Below are 16165 nucleotides of genomic sequence, written 5' to 3'. Positions count from 1 at the left end.
GAACTTAACACACTACTTCCATTATATATTAGTGGTAGGATTAATTTGGCAAAACATAACATTTTACAAAGCACAATCATGGAACATATCTAACGTAATTTCATTTGCAAATAAAGTAAATCCCAAGAGCTTACAGGTGAAATAAAATATCCTGTTTTAGTGCTGTCTGGCTTTTTTTTCCACGTATAAACTTCTAAATGCCCAGTACTCATGGGATTAATTACGACTGCTCTACCTTTTGATTTCTGGAATTTCCAGAGTAAGTATATCAGGTCAGGGTTTGTCCCATTCATATTGAAATGCGGGTCAAGCAAGATATTTTGAGATGGTGAAGAAAATGGAACCTTTTGATACTCCTTTCAAAGTCAAACACATGGATTATTTTCTAGTGTGGAGGCGTGGACAGGGTATTAGGTCCCTCCAATGTGAGCATTTGGTATGAAAATAAGGAAGCCACCACCAAACACTCATTGCTATACTGGTCAAAAGGGGAGATACTTGGGCTCCTGCATAGTTTGAACTTAGTCCATCTATAAACTAGCTCCAGTTCTACTATAAGGCAAAATCCTTTTAGAATGCAACTTTTATTGTATCTTTCTTTCCTTATTGTGTGCCAATTGAAGCATTGCCAGCTGTTTACATTTTAATTTGCTTAATTTCCTTGTCTGATCTTTCTGAAAATCTGATTGTCCACAAAAGGAAACTGCTTTTCTAAAAGTTTCTTTGCTGATGGATGTTTTCGGTGCTAAGCTCAGTTGGGAAACATTGGTGGAAAATACTTCAGTTATTGTGGCGTTCTCGTTGTTTCTTCAAGGTACTAAAACCCTTATTCCTTTTCTTTTTTTCTAGAGCACTGAATGTATTTTGGTGTCATCTCAGCCATGTATTTAACTTGCAAGTTCTAGAAGAAAGAAGCAAGATAATGCACTTTTTTTGCCCTAGTGTAGATTTTATCCACATATGGCAAAAATGCAAGTTGATGCAGAAATTTGAGGGCAAATGCGACCAGTATATTACAAGGCACAATATGTCTCTGAAGCTATGAGTCTTTTAAAAAATCTAAATTTACTATCCTTATGGTTACAAAAGGATAACTAGTTTCTTATAAACACTAGTAACTGCTGGAGACTGTATGTTGAGAGATGCTTGCTTGAAAAGTCTAAGAGTATTTTCAGTGCATGAATAGAGCAGGAAGATTTTATTTGTTTTGATAAGGGCAAAACTGGCAGTGATCTCAAAAATTCAAGTAGTCTGTTAACTTATGGTGACTCCATTAATTTCATAGGGTTTTCTTAGTCAAAGAGTACTCAGAAGTGATTTGGCTACTTCCTTCTTCTGAAGTGCAGTCCACAGCACTTGGCATTCATTGGAGGACTCCCATCCAGGTGCTAAGGAGGATTGACCCTGCTTAGCTTCCAAGATCAGACAGGGACAAAAATACTTTTTTTCAAAATCTGCAGTCTTATTTGGTAGATGTTTTTAGTATTTAATGCTACATATTTTATTGCAATATACATTGGTATAAGAACCCCTCACAAATTTTGATAACATTTTAAGTTTGCGGTATTTCAATTTGTTTTATATTTAAAGTAATCAACCACAATATTTCAGAAAGCGTTTTATTTAAGAATAAATAAATAAACACATTTCATTATATAGACCATGTATATATTCTTTAACATTCAGATGGAGACCCAGATCAGTTTCAACATTTACTTACTTACTTACTTACTTACTTACTTACTGTATTTGTATACCGCCTTTCTCAGCCCAAAGGCAACTCAAGGCGGTTTACAATCAGTATAATTTAATGTCCCCAACAACATAAAATACAATTAAAACAGTATCATATAATATAATCCATATAAAAACAATAAAAATACAGTCTTCAGCGTCTTATTACTAAAATCATTTTCCAGTTGCATCGTCCAATCATTCCGTGGATCTAAATTAGCCTGTTACACTGCATTTGCAAATGCTTGCTCAAAAAGCCAGGTTTTAACTTTTTTTCAAAATGTTAGGAGGGAGGGGGCTGATCTAATTTCCCTAGAAAGGGCATTCCATAGCCGGGGGGGGGGGGGCACTGCTGAAAAGGCCCTGTCTCTTGTTCCCGCCAATTGCATCTGAGAGCAGGGCCTCCCCAGACGATCTTAAAGTCCTAGATGGTTCATCCCACTAAATAAAAGCCACTAGTTCTCACTTCTATCTCTGTCATGTAGAAGTACCTCTCCTATCTCCACATGTTGAAAGATGTGTGAAGGAAAGTCTGGTTATGTAAATACACTCAATGGTACAGGCATAGCAATAAGAATGTTATTCAACTATCAGGTTCCACCTCTCTTCAAAACCTTTTACATAGGTTCCTCATTTATGTTGCAATCAGAAGGACATAATGACTTCTCACTAGTATCTTGCATAGTTCCTTAAAGGCATAGATATTGTTGCAGTTGTAGTTGTTTATTATACCATATCTTACAGACTTGGATAGCATTTTGCTGTCTAGAACTTGATACCCCCTCCTTCCACACACACACACACTGTATGAAGTCTGGAACATGAAGCAGAAAAATCCCACATATCTCTCATTCCTGGCAGTAAAAGTATGAAAATGATAAATTATGTTGAATCATTACCTGTTTCCTTGTGGGACATCCTAAATCTGTCACCTAAGGGCAGATGCCTACTTTGCATGATGGTAGAGATTAGGGCTGGGTAACCACGGAAAAATTTGTTTCTAAACTCGATTCGTTTTTAGGGGTTTTTTGCGTTTCGTTTTTTAAAAGAATTCTGAAATTTTCCTTTAAAAAAGTTCGAAATATACAAAATTTCGTAAAATTACGAAACAATTACGAAACGATTTCGAAACAATTACGAATTGATTAGTTAATGGCGGATGCGATTGCACAATATGCTAAAAAAACCCTCCAAATGGGACAGGGGGAACTTCTGAAGCTTCCCTCTCCCTCTGTTGTTGACTGTTGGTGTGATAATTAATTTTTTATCACTGATAAAACAAACAACAACCCTAAAACTTGCACCAGACATATGGAAATAATTACAAAACGATTACGGAACAATTACGAAACAATTATGAAATAAATTGAAAAAATTTGTTTCGATTTTTAATTACTCCTGCATGGCTCAATATCGGATCGTAAGCTAATTTAAATACGAATCAATAACGAATTACGAAATTAACGAACGAAACCGCTCAGCCCTAGTAGAGATGGCCCTATCACACAGGTGTCATTGGAAAAGAGGGCATTCAGAACAAAAATAATTCTAGATTGAAAGGGCCATAGTGCACTGGATGAAGGGCTTCAGAACATAAATAGGAACCTTTTCCTCTTAAGCCACACCTGTAAAAATGAAGACTGAGAAAAGAGAAAGGGAAAGGCCACAGTCCGCAACATCATGCCCTACATTCTGAAAGGATAATAATTTGTGTGATGGAGATAACCCCATGATCAAGAGCTAGGAGATTTACTGATAGTACTGAGTTGGAAGTATCAATGACTCATCAGGAATTAATTTTTTGTGTCTATATAAAAACTTAGGCCCCTTCTACACTTCCATATAATCCAGATTATCAAAGCAGATAATCCACATTATCTGCTTTGAACTGGAGTATGTGGGTCTACATTGCCATGTAATCAAGTTCAAAGTAGATAATCTGGATTTTATATGGCAGTGTAGAAGGGGTCTACCTTATTTTCTTTGAAGTGGATTATATGAGTTTACACTGACATATAATCCAGTTCAAAGCAGATAATCTGGATCTTATATGGCAGTGTAAAAAGGGCCTTAGAGCATACTGCAAAAGTTGGACAAGAGGGATAAAAGCATTGCCAGACATTGTTTTCTGCATTTACTATCTCCTTGTGTTCGTTGCCCAAAGTTTTTAAAAAGTTACTTCTTTAGACTCGAAGAATCTTCCTTTGAGAATGGTCAACTTGTAGTTAAAAAAAATTAGCTTTTCCAAGCAAGGATCTTGGTTACCTTGAGCTGACTCTTGATGATAAATACTAAAAAGCAGATGAAAAAAAAGACCAAGTTCTTGAACTGATTTCACTATCACCTGAGGCTACTTATAAAAATAAAAAAAATGCTTAAATGTCTAAAATTGGGAAAAGTGATTTTTTTTTAAAAAAAGGTAGACGATAAGAGGCTTAGCAAAATATACCTTCTAATGAAACATTTGTTTTAAAACTCCCTCAACTCCCTTTTCTTTGCACTCTTAGCCTTCATGCAAGTTGTGCTTGAATGAGCATTTTAAATAAATCTGATGTTGATGATGACTCAGTAGGGATTATTTTTGGCTAAAGAAGGAAGTGGTGGATTTGCATCTCAGAGAACCAACCAGCTTCTTCCACAGAGATCCTCCACAGTGCCTCAAGCAAGTTGTTGCAGCCAAAGTGGGAAAAGCAACTACATGGACACAAGAAAAGTGGGGGGGGGGGGGAGGAAAAAAAAGGAGATATACACAGGTTAGAATAATGCATTAAAAACAAAGAATTATCACTGTTCAACAGCTATATTTCACTTTAGAAATTCTCACTTATTAGATCTGTAGCACATCCTCCTTTCAATGAAGTCAAAGCAGTTGAATGGGGTTCCTAAGCAACATCCCATGAATATGCAACTAGAGAAACTTTAATCTGCCCGATTTCTCCACTTGTTTTACCACTTTAGATTACTTGTTCTCGTTTCTTAATAGAAATCTAAATACTAAGAATACTCCATGGATCCATTTTCAGAAATTTCTAAATTATGTACAAAAAATGAACGCATGAGCAGTTCTGCTGAGGCTCTCAATTCCTTTGCTGTTTTGATTTTGTCTTCCTCTGTTAAGGAGTTACAATGACATATGTTGACCTTTTCAGCCATGGTGGGGACCAGAATTCTGTCCTGACATGTTATGAGGCATACCATAGTTATGCATCTGTGATACATCTCCCAATGCAGAATTTTGGTTTATATTGATGTAGACATAGTGGCAAAGATTAGTCCTTCGCTGAAACACACTGTATTGTGATTGAATAATGGGTGTATATACTGTATTAGTTGGATGTGTATGAATATGGTACAAAAGAAGTAGGCTTCCAATAATTGCTATGACCTCACACTCTTTCAGTAAACAGACTACCATTATGTCAGTTCCCATTTTTCAAACTATCTTACCCCAATGGTTGATTTTGCAATGACGAGAAAGTTCAGTTTTCTCATTCTTCCCAAATGGTTTTGAGGGAAGGATGTTTTCCATAAATCAACTCCAAATAAAGACATAAAGACTTTAGCATATTTAATTTTCCCCCACTTTCTTTTATTTCTATTATGTGTTATATCATTTGGATCCAGTTTTCTGGCTGCCAACATCTTGGGAGGATGTTCTGTCACTCTCTCTAAGTTTTGTTGTTTGTTTGTTTAGGTGATCCCTTGTTGTCTGAGCATGATGCCTTCCAGGTGTAGTGTTTTGGTGGTGAGTACGTGGGTGAGTGTGGAGCCTTATTCTTGATCTGCATGTTCTTCCACAGTGAGGGCATCGGTTTCCAGGTGGAAGGCAATCCCGGTTGGCTTGACACACCTTCCTCTTGGCACATTTCTCCCTTTCTCCCTCCATTCGTGCCTCTTTGAAATCTGCACCACTGCTGGTCAAAGTTGACCTCCAATTAGATCTCTCAAATATAATACTACTACTACTATTACTACTACTAACAACAACAACAACAACAACAACACTTTATTTATATTCCACCCTTCTCACCCCAAAGGAGACTCAGGGTGGATCACAACATACATACACAGCAAATATTGAATGCCGCTTTTGTATAAATGATACACAGACAGACAGTACAGAAAGGAAGTGTTGTTGACTTAGTGTCCAGCTGGGTTTTTTCGGTGCCAAGGAAGGTGAGTCCATTCACAGGGGGTGCTGTTGCTCTATTCTTTATGATGAAGAGCCGTCAGGACTTCCTCCTTCCTTTTTGGTCACCCAGCATTTTCTGACCTTCTTTCTTTATGGCGTTGTAAAACACCTCCCCCGCTTTTTTTTTTAGCAGTACCTAATTTCTCTAATTACAGCTAAAGCTGTTTTCGAACTGCTTAGGTAAACAGTAAGCAAGGGCTGACAGTTGACTGCTCATGCCGACCCGGGGCTTCGAACTTGCAACCTTCTGGTTGACGGATGTTCTAGTTGCTGGTGATTTATCAGCTGTGCTAAACCTCAAAGGCCAGGGCTTCCCAGTTCTTTCTCGATGTCTATGCCACAGTGTTTAAGGTTGGCTCTCTAAGTGGAGGTTGGGGAATTCCATTATCAAAATTATGAAGAAGCTATCCAAGGTGCTGATCCCTATCCTCAAAATACCAGTTCTGTGCTTGGCTAGTTTCTTCAAAGTTCAGATTAAAACCTGATGCAAAGTTAGCGCACACATTTGGCATGAAATCTACTAAACAACAGCAACTAGAAGTACCTAAGAAAGGTGTCTAGTCTGACTTCCTCCTTATCTTGCAAATTAAATATTTATTATGGTAAGCTTGTGACATTGACCTATTACTGAGGGATGGGGCTTTTGTAGTATGAGTGCTAAAAAACACTTAGTTGTGTTTTTACATTTTTATCTTTTTTTAAAAAAAAGATGTGTTTAATTTTGTTTTAATATTTGTTCTTTAGTGTTCACATGAATATTTTATTCTGTCTTAGTGAGCTGCCTTCTTCTTGCTGTGTGCCTTCAAACCTTAAAATGACCCTACCACAAAATATTTTCCTTTGCAAATTCATTCAGAAGGAGTTGCTTTGCTTTCCTCTGAAGCTGAGAGAACATGACCTGTCCAAGGTGACTCAGTGGGCTTCCATGGCTAAAGGGATTTTGGTCTCTCAGAGTCCCAATCCAACATTCAAATCATTTCACTTCCTAGTCTTAAGTTCCTTTCTTTTGGCGGGGAAAAGAATTCCAATCAATCAATCAATCAATCAATCAATCAATCAAATAAGAAGAAGGCATGCAAGCAATGTTAATCTATATGAATCAGTCTTTTCATATCTTTATCACTAAATGCAAGGCAGGAGATATTCATATTTTCTGTCTCCTGTAGTGATTGAGGGATGAAAAGCTTAAATTTAACAGGTGTGTTCCTCCATCCCTGATAGAGATATGGACTATTAAAGCAACTTATCATTTGTAGTTAATGTGACATATGAATATGGGATCAATGTCAACAGATAACATGTTATAAAAGAACCCTTCTAGACTAATATACTGGAAGAGGATTCAGCAAATCCTTCACATAAAAGAGGCAATTAGCAGAGTACAAACATGGGGAAATATATTGCCAGCCTGCTTTTGTTTGGAATAATTATAAATGAAAACTCTAAATTTTGGCCTTTTAAACTCTGAATATGCAGGCTTTGGGATTTATTGCTGTCGGTTCATTTCTTTCTCCTCCATACTGCTTCCTGGTAGTGGTAAATAAAAGCAAATAATGAAAGTGTTTCAGCCTGTACAGCTTAGCAAGCAGGCAACCGAATTTTCAGGTCCTTTTTAATGATAAAATTACATCTGCTTTTGGAGCTTCATGTTCATGAGGAGATGTGGAAAGAGTCCAGAATAAGGTTATTTCATCATTCTGTAATTTTCAGATTCTCTCACCTTGTGAATTTTATGCTTGAAAATTTCTTATGCTCTGCTGGGATGAGATATATTTCACTGTTCAGACCAATATGTCATCAACTCCAGGCACAATATTTCAGTCTCATAGGGTCTTCTTCTCTTCATAACAGACTAAGAATAACTTAGGAAATAGGATGTTATTTGCTCTTTAATTTTATTTTACAGGTCAGAATTGAAATTTATTTTATTTAATTTTATTTTTCAGATCAGAACTGAAAGTAGCACCTCCATGTTTGAGTATGCACCCCTATCTTGTAAATGTTAAGGCAGACAAATCCATGATGTGTCTTCATTTGTATTATTCCTCTTCTCACCGACTATATTAGCTGATAGATTGTGATTGAATGCATGGCACCAGAACTACATACCACACAAATGAAAACAACATTGTACAGTATAGTAACTGAAGTAGGAATATAAAGGTTGTGTTATGTGTTTACCTGACTCAAACTTCACAGAAACATGTGTGAATCAAAACACAGACTTTCAGATCTAACTCCATTTCAATTTGGCTTCAGACCAGGGTATGGTACAGAAATGGCTTTGGTTGCCTTGGTGGATGATCTACGCGGAGTTCTAGATAGAGGGAGTGTGACCTATCTGGTTCTCTTGGACCTCTCAGCAGTTTTTGATACAATCAACGATAGTATCCTTCTGGAGTGACTTAGGGGGATGAGGCTGAGGGGTTTTGGCCTTTCTCTCAGATAGTAGCCAAAAGGTGGTGTTGGAGGAGTCCTGCTTAACCCCATGACCATTGGACTGTGGGGTCCCGCGGGGTTCTTCACTTTCCTTGATGTTATTTAACATCTACATGAAACCGCTGAGACAGATCATCTGGAGTTTTGGGGTTTGGTATCATCTGTATGCACATGATGCCCAACTTTGCTATTCCTCTCCACTTGATAAAGCCAAGGAAGCCATGCTGCACCTGTACCAATGCCTGGAGGCAATGATGGGCTGGATGAGGGTAAACAAATTGAAACTCAGTCCAGATAAGATGGAAGTACTACTGGTTTCACATAGGATAGATCTGGGAATAGGGTTGCAACCTGAGCTGGAGTTACACTCCCCTTGAAAGCCCAGGTCTGCAGCTTGGGGGTGATTCTAGATTCCTCCAGGGTTGCCAGGGTTGCCAGGATTGCCTTTGCACAACTTAAACTGGTGCACCAACTGTGACTGTTCCTGGAAAAATCTGACTTGGCCAGGGTGGTACACACTTTGGTTACATCCTGCCTGGACTCCTGTAATGCGCTCTATGTGGGGATGCCTTTGAAAACAGTTTGGAAATTTCAATATATTCAAAGATCTGCAGCCAGACTGTTCATGGGAGCACTCCCACTACTCCACTCCTAAAGCAGCTTGACTGGCTACCAATTAGTTTCCATGGCCAATTCAGGGTACTGGTTTTGGCCTTTAATCCCCTTCACAGCATTGGCCCAGACTACTTGCGACAGTGGGTTCCACAATACATGCCAGCGAGAACTCTCAGATCTAGTGGGAAAAGGCTGGTGTGGACGAAATTCTATGATTTGCTCAGGTTAAAGATTTCCAGAGAGGCGTCCTTGTCGGGAGTTGCAACCCTCCGTTGGAATGCCCTCCCAGGGGAAATAATAGCAGCGCCCTCTCTGTTGGAGTTTAGGAGGAGCCTTAAATCCTATCTTTTAAAGGAAGCCTTTGACTGAACTCCGGATTTACAAAGCTGAGGAAGAACCTGGGCCGTATTATGTATTTATGGGTTTTTAAAAAAAGTTTTAAAGTTTTATTATAGTTTAATGCATATTTTAGAATGTGTAACAGAAACTACTAATATTTGGTTTTAAATGTTTTAACTTGTATTATGCATGTTTCTATTTCCTGTAAGCCGCCTTGGGGAAAGGCAGGGCATAAATTTCTTAAATAAATAAACTCTTCTCTGGAATGTAAATAATAGTTCACTCAAAAATGCATGTCAAATATGTGTCTTAGATTAAAATGTGTTTATGAAACAAATTTAGGCATGCATGCTTTGTAAAAAAAATTTAAAATTCACCTTCAATATTTTTTCACACAGCCTTTTTCCTTCTATTTGCAGATTAATGCAATTAATTCATGCATGATTATTATTATTATTATTATTATTATTATTATTATTAAATTTTATTTATAGTCTGCCACAATCTCCTGAGACTGGAAACAAAGACAAAGCTGAATCCAGTTGAAAATATATCAACTCTTCTCCACCCAAAGCTGCAACAGCCCTTACATGGAATATTGTGTTATGAATGGCATTGAATGATATGAATTCTCCTTTTCCCAGCTTATTGAGGAAAAAAAAAACCCACTCCTTGCTCTAATCGCCAAGCCACAATACAATGCTGGCATATGATATCCTCAAACTGGCATTGTAACTGTTTCTCTGACAATCTATCTCCTATTTCAGTAGGCTTATGCTAAACCAAAAACTGGGAAGCAACTGTGGAATGGCACCCTATGAGATTTTATCAAAGAAGAAGAATGTTCAGCATGCAATGGGATTTAAAGCTTTTTCATAAAACTGGCATTTAGTCACGGATATGTGTATTCCATGCAAGACTCTACCCAGATTCACCAAAAGAGTCCAACATGCCAAGAACTTCAGCTTCCTTTCCTTTCCTTCCCTCTCTCTCTTGTTTAATAGCAAAACCTTGTCCTTATAGCAGTGAAGGCGGCTTCAAATGTGTAAGAAGGCTGTAGTAAGATATTAAAAGCCAAACAAGCTGTGATGTTATCAAGGCAAGACTTTGATAGCAATGTCAAGTCCCCGCTCAGCTGAATAAACCAGAAAGCTTCCAAACAGGAAGGCCCTATGTCAGGGTCGGCTTAGTACAATTTTAAGCATGAAAAGTAATCAACTGTATATAACAAGTAAGATAGAAGATCTGGAAAATGCAATGCATTTAAAGAGGTAAGGTTTTCTTGGGGAATAAAAGAGAATTCAGACCAGAGTTTAAAAATACCTAAATATACAACTGTAAACAATCAGTTTCCTTTCTTTTCCTCTGCTGTGTCCTTTTTAAGTCCATAGGCCCAAAAGAATACCAATAATGGTTTAAATTTAATTGACTGTGGAGTGGAAATCTCCCACCAACACTGATAAAGTTCACATTTGGGATAGATAGACTTCCTCACCTGTTCTTTTCAGTTTTCCACTCATTGCCCTGAGCAATAAAAGAGAAATAATGTATGGATTGATACACATGTAGCTGCAATCAAATGACCAAACAAATGGGGATGAGACGGGAGGAAGCAAACTTCCATGAACAGCACACTTTTCTTTGCATGTTACTCTGCCTGGCAGTAGTATAAAAGTACAGTAGAATGCCCATATCATGGAGGATGTATTCCTGGACTTACCGTGGAAATGTGAAACTGCTGATGATATCAAACTCAATTGAAATTAACAAATTCAGGCTGAAGTATGTAATAGAATGTGCTGTAGGATCTAGAAAATGGAAAGAAAGCATACCTCTTTCACATTTCTAGGTTTTCCAGCACAGCCTTTGAAAGAAACACACCACAGAATCGTGCTGGTGGACATGGAATATGCTTGGATGGAACTTTTTTCCAGATGTGGGTAAGTGAAATCATAGGTACCAGTCTTATAGATACAGGGGTTGAACTGTAGCAGCTTCATCCTAATTCTGATAGCTTGTACAACTTCCAAATGTTGTCAGTCACCTTTGCTTGGCCAACTGCTCTTTGCTCACAATGGGCTAATCCTGCAATGTGGAAGGTCAGAGGTGTAATTATTTTGCTCCACTATAAGACCTGGATGGCAATTTAATTGCCAGGGCTCCAATCCATGAAATCCTGCAAATGAGAACTCTACTTTTTTGAACAACAACATTAAAGATCTTTGACAGAACACTCACTTCTGGCCAGAAAGGCCTGCCATATGGTTGGAGGGGAGCCTTTGAATGGTGGAGATGAGTGGTCTTTGGAGACTGGCTTTGCTGCCAGTCTGTGACAGGGAGGGGCTTAAGGAAACCTCCTTTTGTGATGTCTGAGTCTTTTTGTGGCAAGAAGCGAGGGGAGAACATGGATTAGTGTGCATCTTGGCACCCCTCTCTTTCATCTTTTGGGGTGAAAGGGGACTTTTGGGTTGACCTCTATAGGTTCTGGGGTTTAAGGGGTCACCCAAAATATCTCATTTTGGACTTACCTGGGAGGGCTTACTACTCTTATATTGGGTTTTGGGGCTTGGGAGGGAGGACCCCAGGGATGGCCTTCCAATAATGACTTGCCAGGATAGCAAACCATCACTGTGAAGTGCCCCGAGGTCAGTTGTTTTTCCTGATGTTGGCTTGGCAGATAGTCAGAGATTATTTTTGGCCTCACGCCATTACCCATGTCGCAGTGGTGCCCCCCTCCCCACAATTAGTTACTTAGTAATTTACCAGTTTTTAATAGGTCAATAAATGGCTCTTTATTTCTCCATATCTTTGTGTCTGGTCTCTTTATTTCATGGTGGGGATTCAAAAGTCTTTAGTAACTCCTCAATCTACACATTCCAGGATATCATATTTGGAGCCATGGCTGTCAAACTGGTATCAGAGGATCAATTGTTATGTAGTCTGAATACTGCCTACATTTTCAGGATATTGCTAACAATAGGATTTGATTCTGTCATCTGCTCTATAAACCCTGGGCAGCAGCTTGACATGTTGATCAGGAAGTGAAAGGCATGTCCTCATTCTCTCATTTTTTCCCACAAGAAGAATGAGAGCTCAGTAAGCTATACCTACACAAGCCTCTTTGCTAATTTGGAAATTTACCATTTTGGGTGACGAAATTCCCCCACAGGGGTTGCCCATCTGGCATTGACACAAGCACGAAGTAGTTTGGCCAAATTCTCTTTTAAATGGAGCTACATAAATACATTTACATACTCTACTTGGAAGCTCGTAAGACCACTCCATCCAGTTTAATTGGTACAGACATCCCTCACAGGAGATCCGTCAATAAGCTAGGGAACAAAATCACAGCAAAAGATGAAATCCTATACCCACTTACCTCAGAGGAAATGTCATTGAGTGCTGTAAGACTTCTGAGTAGATATATACAGGAATGCCTAGTGACATATGATAAAAATATTAAATATGTCAACTGCATTTTATAAATGCCTCAAACCTCCTAAAATATTTATATAGTAAGCAAGAGGAATGCATTTGAGAGTTCAGCCACTGGATGTGAGCGGAGAAGATGTGGTTGACAATTTAATGCAGCCTTTCCTCCTGAAATAAACCTTCAATCATAGCTTTTCAAACTTCCTCTGTTTGGAAAAGACTAGGCTGTTTCTATTTCATTCTCCTGCCCACGCACCTCAAAGGAGCTCTCAATCTGGGTGGCAATTAGTCTGATTTTACCTCTGGAAAAGGCCTACAGTTCAGGCAACTACATATGCTGCCTTTATTTACATAGAAATATGTCTGCATGCAGCTAAAGGGAAAAGGACAATCCCGTCAAATAACAGAAAATTGTTCCATCTCCAGCTGTACTACTACTATATATCAACCCCCACTTTAGAAACAAATAGATCTATTCAGTACTTAACTACAGTTAAAAGCCACACTGATGTTTTCATCAACTATTCAACTCAATGACACAACGCAGGCGTCAGGATCAGAACTGTGTAGCATAAATCTTCACATGTGTGTTACACATTGAACTATGCAACCCTCCAGTCAATTGAAACATTTGTGGGGCTGAATGCATAATTATGTATCGACTTCTCATCAAAAACAGAGCACATAATTTTAATAAATAATGCAGAATTTGGAATTCCAAAATCTAGGTCAAAGTTCCACTGAGGAAAATGGGAACCACAACACTGCCTGGCCACTGCTTCTATTCTATTTCCTATGTTTATTTTAGGACAGTTAAATTCTTAACTAGCCATCTTCTCTGAAGCTTTTCAGAACTCATTTCAGAACTCTAGGAGAGTGAGAAGAGAATCGATGTGCTGCCTCTATTAATAATTTTCACAAAAACAAATGTGTTCCCTGTGCCTAAGAGGGAAATTGATGCCACAATATTGCTGGTGCAGAACCTTGGCAATGGCTCCATTGTTAAGAGGGAGTTGTATTTTTTGTCAAAACCACAAAAATTCTATTCTTTATAACACTGAGAATTTTCCCCTATCATAACTATTGCACAGAAACCCATTAGTAAGGGATTATTACCACATGGAAAACATGGTAATATATAGGTATGGAAATCAACCCACATTACCAATAGCCTGATAGCATGAATATGTGACAGCAGAAATTAAGGGTCTTTGTTTTTACATGGTAGAGCTCTTGAATAATAAATCCCCCCCAACCCCTCCCCCCCCCAAACACATTATACAATTCGGTTACAGTGAGAAATTAACCCTGGAACAAATTCCACTGGGAATTGTCATTTATTGGATGTTAAATATAAGCATTTTATTGTCATGTTCTACACAGAAATAAAACAATTGTTTGCTGCGCGTCTCTGAAAAAAAATGGCTCCAGCAATGAGTCATCATGATATTCCACCATGACATTCAGACCACTGTGGCAATCTCTTTAAAAGTTTTATATAATTCAAAACACACATCATAAAAAGGTACAGAAAACAACATTTTCTGTGTGAAATATACATTTCCATGTCTAAAATAATGTATTCTATCCAGAAAATGCAGTTTTGTACACATAGAAACTATCTAGACAAGAATCAGCAGAAATAAACGAATCATTACTCATTGGAAGAGTGAATTTGGAAAGCCATAGATTGAGAGAACAAACTTAAGATCTTTCCCACTTTTGCAACAGTGTGTCCATTTTTATATTTTACCCTGAATCTCATTACACTTGATGATGAAAGACAAGATATACTTTGCAAAATATTGATTTGATTCAAGACAAGGCTATTTTTTTAATAGAGAAACTTCCACTTATGCTTTTTAAAATCCTATTCTAGGTTGGAATCTTTAAGCAGACAGCGTCCAGGGCTGAGGCAGTCATCACTGGGCTTGGGGATCTATAACTTCCCGGAACTTATCATTTTCACTTCTTCGGGCTCCTGTCCAAAAGGAAGCCTGCCCTGCCCTCAAAATAGCCTGAAATACCTTCTTGACTTTTTTCTCAGCATGGGGCATGGGTAGTCCAGGTCTTGGTAGGTTTTGTGCAGCCCACAAACCACAAATTGCACACTCCTGCCTTAGCACCATATGGCATGACATCTTGGCGTGTCTTCTGAATTTTACCACAGAATTCTGTACTGGCTTATTCAGAAGGAAGAAGTCCCACTGTGTTCAATTAAAGTTGTTGCTGTTAACTGATGTCAAGTTAACCTTGACTTACAGTTACCCTATGAATGGAGATCTTATAGAAACATAGAGTTGGAAGAGATCACAAAGGCATCCAGTTCAACTCCCTGCCATGCAGGAAAATCAAAGCATTCCCAGTATATGGCTTTCCAGCCTCTGCTTACAAATCTCCAGAGAAGGAGACCCCCACTTTTCAAAGCAGCACATTCCACTGTTGAACAGCTCTTACTATCAAGATGTTCTTCCTAATGTTTAGGTGGATTTTATTCTGCAATTTGATTCCATTGCTCCATGTCCTAGTCTCCAGAGAAGCAACAAACAAGCTTGGCCCCTACTCAGTGTGACATCCTTTCAAATATTTAAACATGGCCATCATATCCCCTTTCAGCCCTCTTTACTCCAAGCTAAACATACCCAGTTCCTTAGGTCATTCCTCATCGGGCTTGGTTTCCAAACCTTTGATCAATTTGGTTGCCCTTCTTTGCACATGTTCCAGCTTGTAAATATCCTACTTGAATTATGGTGCCCAGAACTGGACACAGGGTTATTCCAGATGAGATCTAACCAAAGCAGAATAGAGTGGGACTATCACTTCCCTCAATCTAGATACTATGCTCCTATCCATGCAGCCTAGAATCACATTGGCTTTTTGGCTACTGCATCACACTGTTCAGCTTGTGGTCTACAGAGAGTGGAAAAGTCCATGCCAAACTGGGTTTAAAAGTCCCAGGTTGGGGAAGACTGTAGTCCACAACCACTCCTAGTAGACCATACACCACCCCAAAAGTCCACATTTTCCTTAGGTGTTGTCTACATGTCCTCTCAGTACCTAATAGCCAGGAGAGGGCTGTAAGCAGGGAAATGCCAACCCTGTAAGTTATTTTCTTTTTAAAAGGGGGTTTAAAGGGTTTTTTGGGGTGGGTTGTGCTCTTGTAGTTTCTGGGATGATTTAGGCCAGAAAAATATTAGATGACTGTCTGGACTGTCCCTTCAGAAGTCCCAGACTTGTGACGAGGCAGTCCAGTCAGTGAGCATAGTGGGTTTGCCCTCCACCTTTCAGGAAGGCATGGAACAAACCCACTAACAAATGATCTCAGTGCAAAGCAGAGTTTTCCTGCTTTGCGCCGAAAGCATTTGCAATTTCGTGGGGCATCATTTGGACACCCAACTTGAAAATGCGGGAGCT

Source organism: Anolis sagrei, chromosome 1, assembly GCF_037176765.1.
Source record: "Anolis sagrei isolate rAnoSag1 chromosome 1, rAnoSag1.mat, whole genome shotgun sequence".
NCBI lineage: Eukaryota > Metazoa > Chordata > Lepidosauria > Squamata > Dactyloidae > Anolis > Anolis sagrei.
This window is presented reverse-complemented; position numbering follows the sequence as displayed.